Raw genomic sequence first — 15076 nt, forward strand, 5'->3', positions numbered from 1 at the left:
GAAATTGCTCAGTGTCCCTCGGACTATTTCTCATCAGTACATCTGTTCAGTGTGTGGCCAAATCACAGAGAGATGCAATCCTGCAGGACGGGATGAGCTGATTTAATGGCTAACTGCCACTGGAGGGGAGGTACCACTCTCCCCTGCCTTCTTGCCTTTCCAGCTGTGCACGTCTGCCATTTACTGTGTGTCCACTCTGGCACTTGTCAGATCCACCTGTGATCTACATCCATTTGCTAAGCCAAGGGAAACCTAATGCAGCAAAAATAAAATTGATGGTTTTCTCCTGGCTTAAGGAGCTGCATGAGCTCGGATGGGACCAATGAATGAATGTCCAAACTTGCACAGGAAAGAGGGGGAAGTGAGTGGTGAGGAATGGGAATGCAATAAAGAAAGAGATGTGAGGAGGTAGCTGGGCTGCGAGACCACCGCTTGTCAGCAATGCATAGCTCGGAAAGCTCACATGTTTGTGGAACCAGAGCATATGAGGCTGAAATGCCATCTGTATACAGATAATACACAGATCAATAACTCATTTCCATTGCTTTCAGTCAGTACAGAGTCCCAGTTTTCCAGTAACAAGATATGCAAACCAGGGAGGCTTAAATCTGGACAACGTGTCATTAGTCAATCAAAGCAGCAGCCTTGGCTGTGACATGCCCGATTGGCTCCTCCCTCATTTCATGAAGTAGCCAAGAGAATGTGGGGTGTTTCTGAGTACCTATTTGTAGAGTTGTAGGAGCAGTTGAGAAAACTGCTTACATACAGAGCACAGTTGGAAAAATTGTCCTTGTTCCTCTTAGACCTTGTGAACATCATCCAGGGCTCTGAGTGCATCCAAACAGTCCATATGTAGTCAGATCTGCACCTTGGCCCTGATCTCCTGGTCACCTACACTGAAGCCATGTCAGCCCAGCTCCTATCTGAAGCAAGCTGAATAATTTCCCTGAAGAAACCTGGGTGTATTTGGGAGAGCTGCTCTCTCAAGGCCTGCACTCCACAGACACTACCCACACAGTTCCCCAAGAGCGTTCTCCAGTGCCCATGGGCTTATACTCATGCACACTGCTACATGGGCACAAACGTCACTTGGCTGTGTTCACAAGTCTCCTAGCTGGTATGGAAAGTGCGAGTCTCAAGAACTCTAAAGCCATCCTGTCCTAAAAGTTCGTCAGGAGCAAAAAGGAATTCAGGACTCCCAGGGCGCCCACATGCCTTGAACTGGCTGAGGCCCAGGCCTGTGCAGCAGGGAGTGTTGCAGGAGGCAGAGAGGAGGAGGTAGGAGGCCAGCTGGGTGTGCTGGGCTTGGCCTGCAGCACTGAGTCGTTTGACTTCAGATTCACCAAAACAAAGGCTGCACATGTCAACTACCATGCCATGCAGCTTGACATGCATGCCTCTATCACAAACTATGCCAGTTTGGGACTTCAGTGCCGTAAGTGTGTTTTGTGCTGCACTGTCACCTGGGTCTGAAGCATCATGCTGAGTCTGAGAGGTCCAGGACCTTAACAAGCCTTGAGAGACTCTCTTGAGCCACACATTCACCCTTTACAGCTTCATTGCCATGCTCAGGACAAGTGGAGGGCCCCCAAGAGCAAGATTGGTATTGCTCCTGGCTCTGGTAGGTGTCCTGCCTAAGTCATGTTTACTGAAGAGCTGAGAGGAAAAAGTCATGTTTAGGTACAACAATGTTTAGGAAAGATATGCTGTGTGATTTGGGAATTCTTCAGCAAAGATGGGCAGCTCAGGGGCAGAGACAAAAGAGACTCATCTCTTACGCACGCACACACACACACACACAGACACACAGACAGACACACGAGCAGCCTTTTCCACCAGCAGCCTCCCATCCTTGTTTGCCAACAGCAACACCCAGGCCCTAAGAGCACTTCCATGTAGCAACGTGTTATGTCACAGCTTGGCTGGCAGCTAAGAGCCAGGCACATAATTGGGGCAACAGTGGTGCACAAACACCATCTGGCCAAAATTGGCTCTAACAGGCATCTGTGTGTAGCCATCCATAGCCCTAGTTTGAGCTGGCCTTGTCTGCAGCCCAGAGGGTGAGGTTTTCTGTGGTGGAGCTCTGACGCTGTGTGCTGAGGAATTGATGGCAGCAGAAGCGGTTGTAGCAGAAGCAGGCAGCGTGTTTTTGGAACAACTGCTGAACAGCCTCTGCACACATTTACTGGGCTTGGTCACCTTCTGAGGAAGAGGCCAGTGTGGTTCTCTGCTGTGCATGGGGCAAGTCTATGCTGACCCCAGTGCTGGTGGGGCACGTGCTTAGCCCCAGTTACAGGCAGCAGTGGAGACTGTTAGGATGCCAGGTTTGCTCTGCTGCGGTGTGGTCACAGCTCACACGCTCCCGAGGGACACAGGCCATATTGTCCAAGTCAGCCAGGACACCAGGGTTTGCTCCAGGTGCGAGCTGCAAAGACAGTGTCAACAGGCTTTCTGTATCCTCTCTAACAGGACTGCAGTGCATAAGGGTATGTTCAAGTACTGTATGCAGATCCAAGGCTTAGCCACGGGAGCGGGGAAGCATACCAGATCATTACTTCCTAGGCCGTTGAGTTAAATGTGCAATGCCTAATGTTAATATTAACCTATATACTGAATGGTTTGGAAAGTACCTGTTTGTACTGAGCTCTCCCAGCTGAAACACTTCAGCTGCACAGTTCTTGGCACAGAACTTATTATTCTGAAACTTGCTTTCCCAATTAGCTGGAAAGAGCCTGATTGTTTTCACCCTTTGGATCACTTTTTAACTCCTGTAATAGCTTTATCTGAGACAGATTGATGCGTAGAGATTTCTTTAACAATGCCACAATTACGGGCTGATTATACTTCCTGAGTGAATGAAACTTTTCATGTAATTGGGCATAAATTTAGGGAGAGCCTTTATAGACCCCATGAGCAATTCAGCTAGATTGCCTCTGCTGACTGCTACAACTTGCATCTGTCACATGAGGGTTCTTGATGGAGATGTGTACCTTATTAAACGTAAATATGTATATGTAAACTTAGACCGCTGAAAGCCCTGAGAGTGCTTACAGCCCAGCATGGACCCAAGGTCCCTGTCATACGGTTTCAGCTGCTCATGAGCTCAGCACAACCACCCAATGGCAAGCCTGTATATCATCAGATATGTCTGCTTGATCCCTTCCTAATTAAAGGGTAGCTTATGTGATCCCAAGCTATTGCCAGCAACACGGACAGAAATTGCATAGCTCACAGGTGCAGCATGACTAAGCCTGCGCTCAGGCTGGTGCTTTCACCTAGATATCGTTGTTTTTTTCTGTAGCTTGTCGAATACCTGCCCTGCTTTCAAAGGGTACACAGCATGGAGTTAAAGAGGTTCAGGAAAACATGGTCTATGAAGAAAGACTGAGAAAGTTTAGGTTGTTTTGCTCAAAGTCTGCTGAGGGAGAAAGCATAACTGTTTCCAAACATATAAAAGATTGCTGCAGAGAGGAAGGAATAACCTATTATTTACCTGTGCACAATGGGCAGGACAAGTAGTAAGGTGCTGGAATTGCTGTAGGGTAGATCAAGGGGAAAACTTTCTATCAGTAAGGAGGTGAAGGATGAAAAACAGTTATCAGGAAGGCACAGCGTTTCCACCACATGGCCAAATGCCTGTTGGACATGTTGTAGGCAGGGGCAGGGCATCAGCACAGAACGAGCAGACAGAAATATGCTCAGTCCGAAGAGAGAAGAGCCTCAGTGCCACAGAGCAGACCCCAGGTCACCACAAGCAACATGGAGAGGCTTACATCCCTTTGCCCCCTCCATTAATGGGGCTGCATAAATATCTTACATGGGTATAACTCACTCAGATTCATTCTTTAAGCACAATCGTTACATTGCAGAGCTGAGGGAAGAACGTAGGTAATTTAGTTCTTAGTTATCTGCTCTACCCACCTGACCACAAATACCACCGTTCTCCTGAAACATGAAGTTAAAGCCAGACTAATAATGACTTCTCACCACAGCACTTTTTGACATGGAGGTGTTAGCAGTGGCTGCCCCAGGTCCTAGGGGACCGTGGGAAACCTTGATTAGGAGGTGTGGATTTTTCTGGGTGGAAGTGACTTGGTGGGGCTAGAAATGTGTTCTTAGTGTCCTCCCCGGGACGCCACTGTGAGCAATATATGATCTCTGCACCATCGTTTTTGTAGCAGGTCATATTTTCACGATGTCAAGCATGCTGCTGTCTTTTCTGTAATAAAGCTCACCTAATCAAAACAAGTCAGAGCTTATCTAAGCCCCTAGCCGGAGATATCTCTGTGGTGGCTACAGAGCCGGGTTTCCTAGCAACCTAAAAGGCATTAGACGGGGCTTTGTCGACATATATCTGTTACACACAAACCCCCCCATTTGAATAATGTTATGGGTGTGACATAAACCGACAAAAGCCAGGAAATGCAGAGCTGGGGCTGATTTTCTATCCTTACCGCTCATCACAGAAAAAAAATTAAAAAAAAGGCACAGTCATGTGAGAGATGAGCAGACCAAACCAACATTTATATTTCCTGGCTTTTGTCCCAGATGAGATGCCATTTAAATGAGGTGCTTGGTATTAATTTTCTCTGTTTAAGACAGGCTTAATGCTCACGGTAGGTAGCATGTTGGCAGTGCTGTTAGCTTCCCCATGATCTCCCCTCTTCCTTGGAGGGGCCAGCTTGCAGGAAGAAAGGCGTCGTAGCTCTTCTGTGATCTTTGGTTTCCCCATGGTGAAACCAGCTTTCAGATCCTTGCCTTTGGAGGCAAAGGCTGGGAGCAGGGTGGTAATGATGCTCCATCACTATGAGCTCAGGGAGGAGCTGGTGAGGACAAGCAGGTTAAAAACACTACTAATGGTACTAATATCCACACTCTCCAAACAACTTTATAAATAGGAAGATGCTTCTTATAGTTTTCAAGGAATTCTTGTTACAAGAACGCGGAATGGATCTTGTTATCAAGCATTAGGAAAACAAAAGATCAGGAGAAAAAAGAATATATATTCTTTTTCCCAGGCCAAAAATATACTGAAGACTGATGAACAGTCTGAAAAGTGGCACTCCAGCAATGTCTTTTATTTCTTCACTTGTAGCAAGATGAGTGTTCAAAATCTCACAGCTTGTGGAGAGCTTGTGGAGGAGACTGAAAGGGGAAGGGATGGAAGAACTACTGCTGTTGCTGATTGCCACTTTGAATTCTTGGGGAAGAAGTCCTCTGGAAGTGAATGGGAACTGATCACTTCTCCATCATCTTCTAGAGTCATCCCACAGAACTTAACAGAAAATAATTATTTTGCTGCCGATTGTTATAAACTGGCTAAAAAGTGAAGGAAGAAAAAAAGATGTGTTAACTTTCACAAGCCTACTTATCAGCTGGGGTAAACTAATTTAATTTACTTGACTTGTGTGCAGCTCTTTGAATGTGTACCAACTCAGACTCTAACTGTGTAGCTTTTTGTATGTGTATTTGCAGGGCTTCACTTGTCTTACCTCCGGGTCTTTCACAGAAAAACAAGGGCCCATTTTTACATTTGCTTGGAGGCCTGAAACGAAGGTTTTATCTATATGTAAATTTTTCCAGCCTGGTTGTGAAATCTCTAAGGTGGCTTGTAGAGAAAGGTCTGGGGAAACCTAGCTATAGCTGAGTACTCTGGTGTTGTAAGGGAAAATCCTCTGAATTGCTGTCCGTGGGTGAGCCACTGGGCTTTCATCCCATCCATTCTTCACTGTAATCTTCATTACCATAAGAGTTCATGCTCCTCACTCATGGATGCCATACTGTCTGAACTCCAAGGGGCTCTTGGAATAAAGGCACTCACACAGCCTCTCTGCTGACAACAGCCAGGGGTTTTTTAGCAAGCATATCATGAATATATACGCTAAACGAATTACAATGGAAAGGAATTACTATGCACAAGCCTCTGAAAGAAACAGAAGCAGAAGGAGGTTCTTGCACTTTCTACCAACGTCATCTCTACTGTCCATCCGCTTGTTCCCCATTTAGCCTTCCCACTGGCGTAGCTCCTATTATGTGTTTGAGGACAAGACAATGGGAGCCCACTACGTGCTGGCAAATGTGTGCATTGTTCTGCGGGCTCCCTGTAGAAATCCCTGCATTTGCATGACCCGTTTTTCCAAAGTATGTTTTCTGAAGAGGGGGGAGTAAGAGGAAAATGGATGATGTCTCACAGCTGTACGCAGATTAGTGGTATGTTTATGCCTGTACATCAAGGTAGATAAAATAGCCATATTTTTCCCCTAAGTGCTTATTTGTAATGCATGCATGAACTAACTTAACGAGCTTAAAATATTTAGCAAATGCTGAGACGAATGGAGAGTATGGGCAGGGGGTACAAAACTAGCAGAGATAATTGAATACACTTAGCCATCACAGAAGCTTTACATAGCTGTAACACATTCTCTACAGATAACACAGCTGGGACAATATGGCTAGAGCTTTAAAATACCTAGGAATTTTTGTTATAAGATAGTTATCAATTATTGTGAACATTAATATTAAACATTTTTTACTTTAGTTAAATACATGCCTCTTCTTTATTAAATATTAAAGAATGCATCATAAAATGTAAAATAGTGAGCGTTTTTAGTTGTCATTTTTTCAGGACTCAGCTGAGCAGGAAAGGTCTCTGATAGGGTCTCTCTTGGATTCGAAGTTTGCCTTGGGAGCACAGGTTGCCAAAGGAAGGTGGGAAGGTGGATCAAAACACAGAATACACAAGTCCCTCAGATTTGACAATCTGAAATGCCAAATGAGAGCAAAGTGACTGGCTGCTGTAACAAGAGTGCATACGACCTGTAAAACTGGTAAAGTCCTTCAGCACTGGAGAAAACCCTACTAGATCAAATCATAAGTTTCCAGCTTCATTCAAACTGAGCCTAACTCTGTACCACTGCCCTTGTTCTGGCTCAGACCAGGACCTCGAACGAACAGTCTGCAGCAACCCATCCATCTCCGCTCACACCTAATGAACTGCTTAATTAGAGCAGCAGTGGGGAAACTCTGCTGTTTGGTTTCCCTTTCCCTCAGGTGCCTGACAGTGCTCTAGGAAGAACTTCAGTTTGTCACAAAGGTCTCAGAGCCACTGAACCTTCGTGGCAACCCATGGCAGGTTCAAGGTGAAGGTCTTCTCTGCTGGGGCCTTTCTGAGATAAGTGACCTTGTTGCCACCACAAAGCTCTGCCCCGGGTCGCACCTCTCGCACCGCAGCCAATTACCTTAGCTGAAGCTGGGGATTAACGCCTGGTTGTTTAATTTGGAAGAGCAATTTGAAGGTCACCGGGGAAGGTAATACAGTCCTGGTGACTGAACATGTGGATAAGGGCACCACAAAAACATAATCTACTTTGTTGAGGATACGATAAACCAGGTTTATGTGTGTGGTTGGCAAGCAGCACTTCTAAGTGTTACTCCATCAGATAATCCAGACAGCAGAGCAACTATATATCCCCCTGCTCCGCTAATATGGCTTTAATCTAAGGATTAGGTCATTTTCATATTTGTAGGGTTTTCTAAAACAGAATTAGAGGTAACTTCTATTTATTTCCTATCTGATTTCCTGATTTATTTATTTTTATTTATGAAATAATACTTATTTCTGTAATCAGGCAAAGGTAATCTAAGGGGAAGATCTCTCATATTCCAAAGGACAAAACCTCAGTCGAACAAGACAATGCAGACATTTGGCTGTCCAGTGCCACCCTGCATCCAGGTTTCCCTTGACATGTCCTCTTTTTCCACCTGGAATAAGATGTCCAGAAATCCCAGATGTCTAACCACTGTTTGCAGACAGACACAGAGCAGCTTCACTGAGCACATGCAGATAGCTGAGGTGCCCCTCATGTGAGACACGTGCATGAGGCCCAGGTGGTCTGTGGACGTGCAGTAAATTTTCTGTATACATCTACCCAGCCCAGATATCATGGCACCACCAGGAAGTCCTGCCCAACACTCGTATGCCCCTTTCTGACAGAGAGTGCTGGGCTCACGGCCCTGGGCCAGGCCGTGTTGTGAGGGGGAAGGAAGGAAGTGGTTGTGTTTTTCGCGTGTGATTGACGTGATCCAGAGGAAGCTTCTGTACATGGAGGCTGCAGATTCATTGTGCTGCCAGTCTGCGGCCTCAGGCAGGCCTGGTTTTATAGCTCCTGGGACCAGGTTGCTGCGTCAAAGCAGCTATGGGGTTTACACAGTTCAGCTGCTAGGCAGAGGGACGCCCGTCTGGCTGAGGAACATCCTGTCTGTGCATATTTTTGCCATCAGGTGTGAAGTGATTCAGTGTTGAATTCTCAGAGGTACTCTGGGAACTCTACATCCTTCTTGAAAACAAAGGGCCCAGGGAGAAATGTCGCTCGTGCCGCACCACTGCAGGAGTGGGAGAGGGTGATGGCGGATCAGGCAGCAAGGGCCAGAGAGCCTGTCACAGGTCAAATGGAAAATTGTTTAAAGAATGCTTGGTCTCCTTTTCTCTTGTTTCTCTAGAGAGAAAGTTTTCTCTCTCTATTTCCTCCTATTACTCTTCAGAGATCTGTTTCATTTGTTTACCTCTTTCATTTTACAAAATACCATCTGAAAGGACTTGGAGGCTCCATGTCAACAACATGCATAAACATACGCCTGACTGCAAATGTAAAAGGTCAGATGGTTCTTGTGCTTAAGGACAGAAGCATCTGTCTGGTGTGAGGGTGCCACTAGCCAAGGCACTGAGATTGCCCAGTTTGTCAGCATCACCTCCTCTTCTCTCCCTGGCACTGGGATGGTCACACTACAGCCCAAGGCAAGGTTTTTGATTACATAGGGACTTCTCTGGGGACGGTAAAGGTCTGGAGAGCATGTCTGGGCAGGGCTCAGCACCGTGAAGCCCCAGGACTGACAAAGATCCACCAAAGACCCCACCACCACCACCACCACAACAACCAACTTGCAATCTGAGGACAAATGAGCTTAGTTTTCTCTAACCCAGAAAGGCGAGTATGAATGCCAATGAAGAGGGCACCATTGATGTCTTCTCCAGAAGAGCGTGAGGTCTGTTCATCCCGTGCTACAGAGGGTTTGACTACAAAAGGAACAAATGCAGAGCCCTTCTGGGGGGTCGGACAAAGTACGTGACAAGAAGAGATTAGAAGCATGACTTCCTACCTGGCAGTGTGAAAGGGTAAGAAGGAACTCTTGCTGTCTTTAGGTATGGATTCACAACCAGTTTAAACCAATCAATATCCAAGCTGTTAGCACCATTTTTTATTTTTTTTTTGACCTTTCTCTTCCTATGCTCCATATTTTTCCTTGGGCCAATGCTTGGATAACTGTGGGATCAGGGAAGGATCTTTTCTGAGTTAATTTTCAGCGAGGTGAGCTTTCCGCACTGGCTGACCATCCAGTCAGCAACAGAACAAGCACTAGCGGTAGCACTGGTCAGCAGCAGCACTGGTGCCAGTGCGGAGGAGGCAGTGTGACCATGGTGTCACGGGCAGAGATGCAGGATGGGCCCACGCCACCGGATGGAGGCAGGTGAGGGAATGCCTGCTTGGCAGCAGCTCGCACATAGGATCAACTTAAGCTAAGCAGGAAACCAGAACTGAGAGGTTAACATCATCGAGGGAGAAGAACTATTTAAGCTACGGTACAAGGCTGGCACAAGAACAGATGGACATATGGCTATGAATAAAATTAGGCTGGAAATTAAAAGGCTTCTAGCCACGAGAGGAGTGGGTTTCCAAAATAGCTTTCCAATGGGAGTAGGGGGGTTCAAAAGAAGTCAAATAAGTGTGAGATTGAGCTTAAGGAGATTTACAAGAGACAGTTGCTGCAATAGGGAGGAACCTGAGCTGAAGACCTAGGAGATGTATTTCCATTCAACCTCCCCTGTTTGCTTTCATTTTGGCTTTCTCTTTTACACTTCTTTCCCTTTCTCTCTCTTTTTTCTTTTTTTTTTCCTGTTTCTTTTTTCTGCTCTGATGACAGGCTGGAAAATCCTCTCTGTGCATTTTCTCTGTTGCTGTTACAACCATTTGGCAGAACAGGGCAAGGGCAAATCCTGCTCTGGTACATCTGAATGGGGCTATTGAAGTGTGCAGGCAGCAGCAGCGGGGCTGACCCCTCAGGGCAGAGGAGCAGGGGCTGCAAGAGGACACAGCTTTTCCCCTTGCTGCTGTGCCACTGACACACTCGTGCCTTAGCAGGCTGCTTGCTGGCAATGCACCTGGCTTCTGTTCAGAGTAGCCTATGATGCAATAGAGAAGGGTGTTGTGAGGTTAAATCCACTGAGATAAGGAGGTGCCATGGGATGTCCTGCGGTGCCATGGGATGTCCAAATGCCTGCGTAATGCCCTGGTGTTGGTGCCAGCTGGGAGTACCCATCGCTTTTGGAGTCCAGTCCTCTGGTGCTCAGCAGGGCTGCTCTGAGGCAGTGCAGCACAGTGGCAGGTTTCCCCTGCAGTACCACCAGCACTGTCAGTGTCTGATTTGAATGTGTACCAGACATGCAGCTTGCAGAGAACAGGCTTGAATGCATAGGTAATACAAAGAGGGGCTATTTGGCAGGGGGTATTATGCTTCCTGGCACTGGCTGCTTCATTTGCACTGGTGCCCACTTGCAGTGACTGTATTTGACAGCTTGCAGAAGAACTGCTAGGGTTTCACAATATGCTGTTCTGTGAAAAGAAAGCATATCTTGCAAGAAGTTGGTCAGCTAACAAGAAAACAAGTAATTTAGATGCTAGACAGACCGAATCATTTTTTTCTTCTATTGCAGTATAGCAGCAGATGTTTAGGTCACTGGCAAACACCTGAAAAGTTGCCACAGCTCTATTAGTTGGCATTAGTGCCTTCGTTTCACAGAAAGGAAAGTATTGCTTTTCACAGTTCAGCCTGTGATTCCACAACAACCTCTGCCATTATCTCAGCCAGTTGCCACGGTCATGCTCTCCCTCCCACCCTTGCCATGGCGCCCTGCCTCCTTCCTCAGATCACTCCAGTGCTAACCAGCTGTGGTGCCCAGCCTTCTCAGCATGCTGAACTGGTACAAAACTATTCACTGTTGTTTTGTTCTGGTTGTTTATTTGTTTTGGGTTTTGGCCAGGCCAAAGAGGAGCATGTCCAAAGCGAGCCAAAGAGCAGCTATGTCCAAGGAACCAACCATTAGATGGGTTCAGGCTGCTGAGGGGCAACAGCATCCATGCACTGCTCACAGGTTGTGTGGAACAGATTTAAGGAGTCCTGTGGCTTACTTCAGATTTGGGATAATCCTGCTGGAGCTTTCCTTAATTGCCACAGTGATGAATTTTAGCTTCTTTTGGTGAAGCCTGTCCATTAGACATGACATGTACCTACTGACATGCCCGTGTAAAAACAGTATAAACAGCTCTGTGAAGGGGATATTAGAAACACTTATGTTTCCCCTTCTTGATCAGTATTCTCTGGGTTTTCTCTTTTTGGAAAAATAAGTTATTAAGACTTTAAGATAAAAGCAGAATACAAAGTGGAAACTTCCAAAGTATCTGTCACTAGTGTTTGTGCAAATTAAAATGCCTTGTCTAGCAGAAGCCCAGTGCCTTTCTTTCTTTCCTGTAGATTTTAGATTCAACTATCAGCACTGCTGCATGGGGTGCACGCTGCTGTCCTGCCCACTGCAAGGCAGTGCATGCTCCAGCTGTCCCACAGAACCTAAAAACAGTTTGGGTACCCTCTCACCATCAAGTATCAGGTGAAATGGCTGCCAGCTGGAAGTGCAGCAAAGGCAGGAGGATGTGACCAGACATCCTTTGATCGTTTGGGCACCGTGGTCCCTCTGCTCTGAATGGCTAGTGAGTATTCAGAGCCCTTACAGGACATTTCCTCCCAACACACCCTCAAAAAAAAAAAAAAAAAGTTTTGGACAAGGTTTATTCTTAAGCAAAAACATTTTATTTGCAGCAAATGCACAGAGAATCTTGTTTGTCTGATAATTATAGAAATACACAACACCCAGGCCATTTCCACACACTCCAGATCTGCTTGTATTCTGTGCCCGTAAAGCTTCCTGCTGACTTCTTCTTGGGGTTGCTCCTGCAGCATTGCTCATTGCTGTTTGGGCAGACTTTGCTGTTTTCCCCCTCTCACTCAGACATACACACACACACACACGTACATGTTGAATCTGCATTAGTTTGGGCCAGAGAATGCCTCAGCTCTTCCCATCATCAGGCCTGGAGGCTTGGCTTGTTGCATTGGATGGCTGTTACTGCTGTTATCAGGTGTTTCACTCTACAAAGTGTCTTAACTGATTCTGAAGGAAATGTTCTTAGTGCTTTAATCAGATCTATGATTTTGGGTAAGATGCATTAATGCCTTCTGGTATTATTAGTTCTCTTGTAGCAATGGTAAAGTATCAGATCTTAGAGAAACGCTTATCAGCTGTGATGTACTTCTCATAAAAACCTGAGCCTATAAATACTGAAGTTCTTTCCTTTCTGGAACCTCTTTGATTATAATAACCCAGTGGTATCATTACAACCTGCAGGATGCATCCATACACACAAAAAAATTTCGCATGTTGCTAAAACATCCTCAATAGTTGGAAAGATCATGTAATAAAAGAGGAAGAAAATGTCCAGCATGGTGGAAATCATCTGCTTAAAATGAATCATGGTTGAACAAACCGCCTGAGGAGTGGAAGGAGCTCGAAAAGTCAGCAGGGCCCCTGTTCTGGGTGATATTGACTACTGATCTGCGCAGAAATGCGCACATTTATATTGCCTACATGTGGAAAGGCATGTCAGCTTAAGAAAAAAATTAGCTGCTACTCAGTCAGGTTAGATTTGATGAATCCCTGCCCAGAAGCTAACCTAATACGTGTGTGCTGGACACCCTGACGTGACGCCCAGGCCACAGAACAGTCTGTAATAGTTGGACTTTATTGTTAAAGGCTGCATTTACTGAGGCAGATTAAATAATATGAGACAGAAGAGTGTGGGGAAGAATTCAGCAAATGTTTGCAACTCAGTGAGCTGATCCAGGTGCAGCTATAGGTGTGTTTGTCTGCAGTCCTTGCTGCTGCTGCATCCTGCCACCACACTGACAGACACTCTGCCTCCGCAAGCTTCCCCTCACCTGCTGGGTTCTTTTCCCCAGATGTGGTCAATGCTGCCTTGAAACCTGACCATCCCGCTGCTCTGCTGTTCACACAGCATCATGGCATAGTGCCTTTCCAGCCACCAGCCTGGGGGCTTTTTGTACGGGGCTTCTGTTTCAGTTTGAATCAAGTGGGGTCCAAATGAGCTGTGGATCTATAGATGGTTTTCTGTAGTCTCCTGACTTGTTGGGTTGTAGTTTCACAAGCACAGTTTTATTAGAAAGGCCTGCGGTGGAGACTGCCTTTCCACTCTTCCCTGTTTACATGATATTGCTTGTGTGTGCAGGGGAGAATAGTTTTTTCTTCTGCATTCCCAGTATCAGATACTTATAGGTGCAGAAAGACCACTTTGCTCTAATTTTGCAATGCCTCTGAAGGAGGGAAGGTAGGGTAACAGCAGTTCACTGGGGCTCAAAAATGCTGGCATCATTTCCTCCCTCAATACAGATACATGGGATAATTCATTTTATTTCTGTTTATCTCAAGTGACTCCTTAAAATGGGGGTAATGACATTTAGATACGTAGGATCACAGCAGGTCTGGGCTGACTGCTGCAGCAATGGCATCACCATCATGTCTTTCAGCTCCCTAGCAAGGCAGAAGATTTCAGCCCAGGCTTTCACCCAAGTGTGGTCCAAGCAGCTCATGAGAGCTCAAGAAGCTCGTGGTTTGCCCTGCTAGCTGTGCCAGCTGCTGGCAGACTGCACACACACAGCAGCGGTGTGGCTGTGGCAGGGGCTCACTGGCGTGCCCCCACTGTTTCTGTGGGGTGTGGGCAGCCTGGAGAGCAACTCGGCCCCGAACTCCCTGGTGTTCCTCGCCAGAGGGGCGTGAAACCCCTTGTTAAAACTGCCTGTGTAATCTGAGTTATTCCCTTCTCCGAGGAGAGAGGAGTGTTTTCAGGAGGTAGGAGGTGCTGCGATGAACTGTCGTTCAGTCATCGTGACTGTCACCCAGTATTTCTCCTGGCCAGCCCCCCCACTAGGCATTTAGGAGGAAAGGCCAGAAGCAGCAACACAGAAGGTAAATGGTGGTAATCTGCCACCAAGAAAAGCACATTCCTGATGCCCTGTGGTGAGATGTTACATGGATCATGATTTATATTCCCCCCAAAACTCTTTCGTTTTGTGCTTGTTCTGTACTTTTAATGCGTTAAAACACCCAGTCTGCCTTTGAATCTACACTTTGATTCAGCTCTTCACTTGGATAATGGGCTGTAGCAATGAGTTTTGCTGTCTTTATTTTAATTTGGAAAGCTTTGAATTACCAAACTTTTAATTTAATGAATATCCCCTGAATCTCTGATAAGATTGCTTTATCTTTTCTACAGTTCTTTTACCAGTTTTACCTGTGTGCTGTAGGAATTTCCCAATGTTATGTTTTCTTCTGGAGCCTCACTGTTGAAATGTACTATGGTAAAATTTATATATATAAAAGTCATATTTTCCTTCTCATGGTGAATGCTTGCTCAAAATAGAAGAAAAAGGAAACATTTTTCACTTAAAATTTCATTTTTTCCTCTAGTATAGCTTCTTTGCTTCTTCTCCAGCCAACCTGTGCCTGGTACAAGCACATACAAATGCATACGAAGCAATTGCTATTCCTTTTGACGAGGGTGATGCCATGTTTTGGCAACTAAGTAGCACTGCAGATTCAGACGATGGAAATAACTAATTTTGATTGATTCACATAGTTCTATAATCCTACGGTATGAAACTTTTCAGAGAAGGAAGACATTTTGGACGTATTATTAGTCTAACCTGTTTGATCTTCTATCTTGCCCTAACTGCTGACTTTTTTAGTGCTATATTTAGTCTCCAGTTCAAATATATGCTCACATACTATGGCATTCAATCAGTTCCTTAAAGAGAAGACACATTTTCAGAGTTGGAGTTAAGTCAATGTGACTCGAAATGCTTGAATATACACAGCATCTGGCTTTCATCTGGG

The 15076-nt window shown here is 45.8% G+C and overlaps 1 long non-coding RNA gene across 2 annotated transcripts in view; it reads left to right on the top strand.

Moving 5' to 3' along the window:
• Nucleotides 1-2496: 2496 nt before the first annotated feature.
• The window catches only part of LOC310900620, a 31725-nt gene continuing 19145 nt past the window's right edge, over nucleotides 2497-15076 (top strand). For both annotated transcript variants that reach the window (XR_014585276.1, XR_014585277.1), the window contains exon 1: nucleotides 2497-14200. This is a non-coding gene — a long non-coding RNA (uncharacterized lncRNA). The remainder of the gene's footprint in view (nucleotides 14201-15076) is intronic.

This window comes from Anser anser (genome assembly GCF_964211835.1).
Source record: "Anser anser genome assembly, chromosome: 5".
NCBI lineage: Eukaryota > Metazoa > Chordata > Aves > Anseriformes > Anatidae > Anser > Anser anser.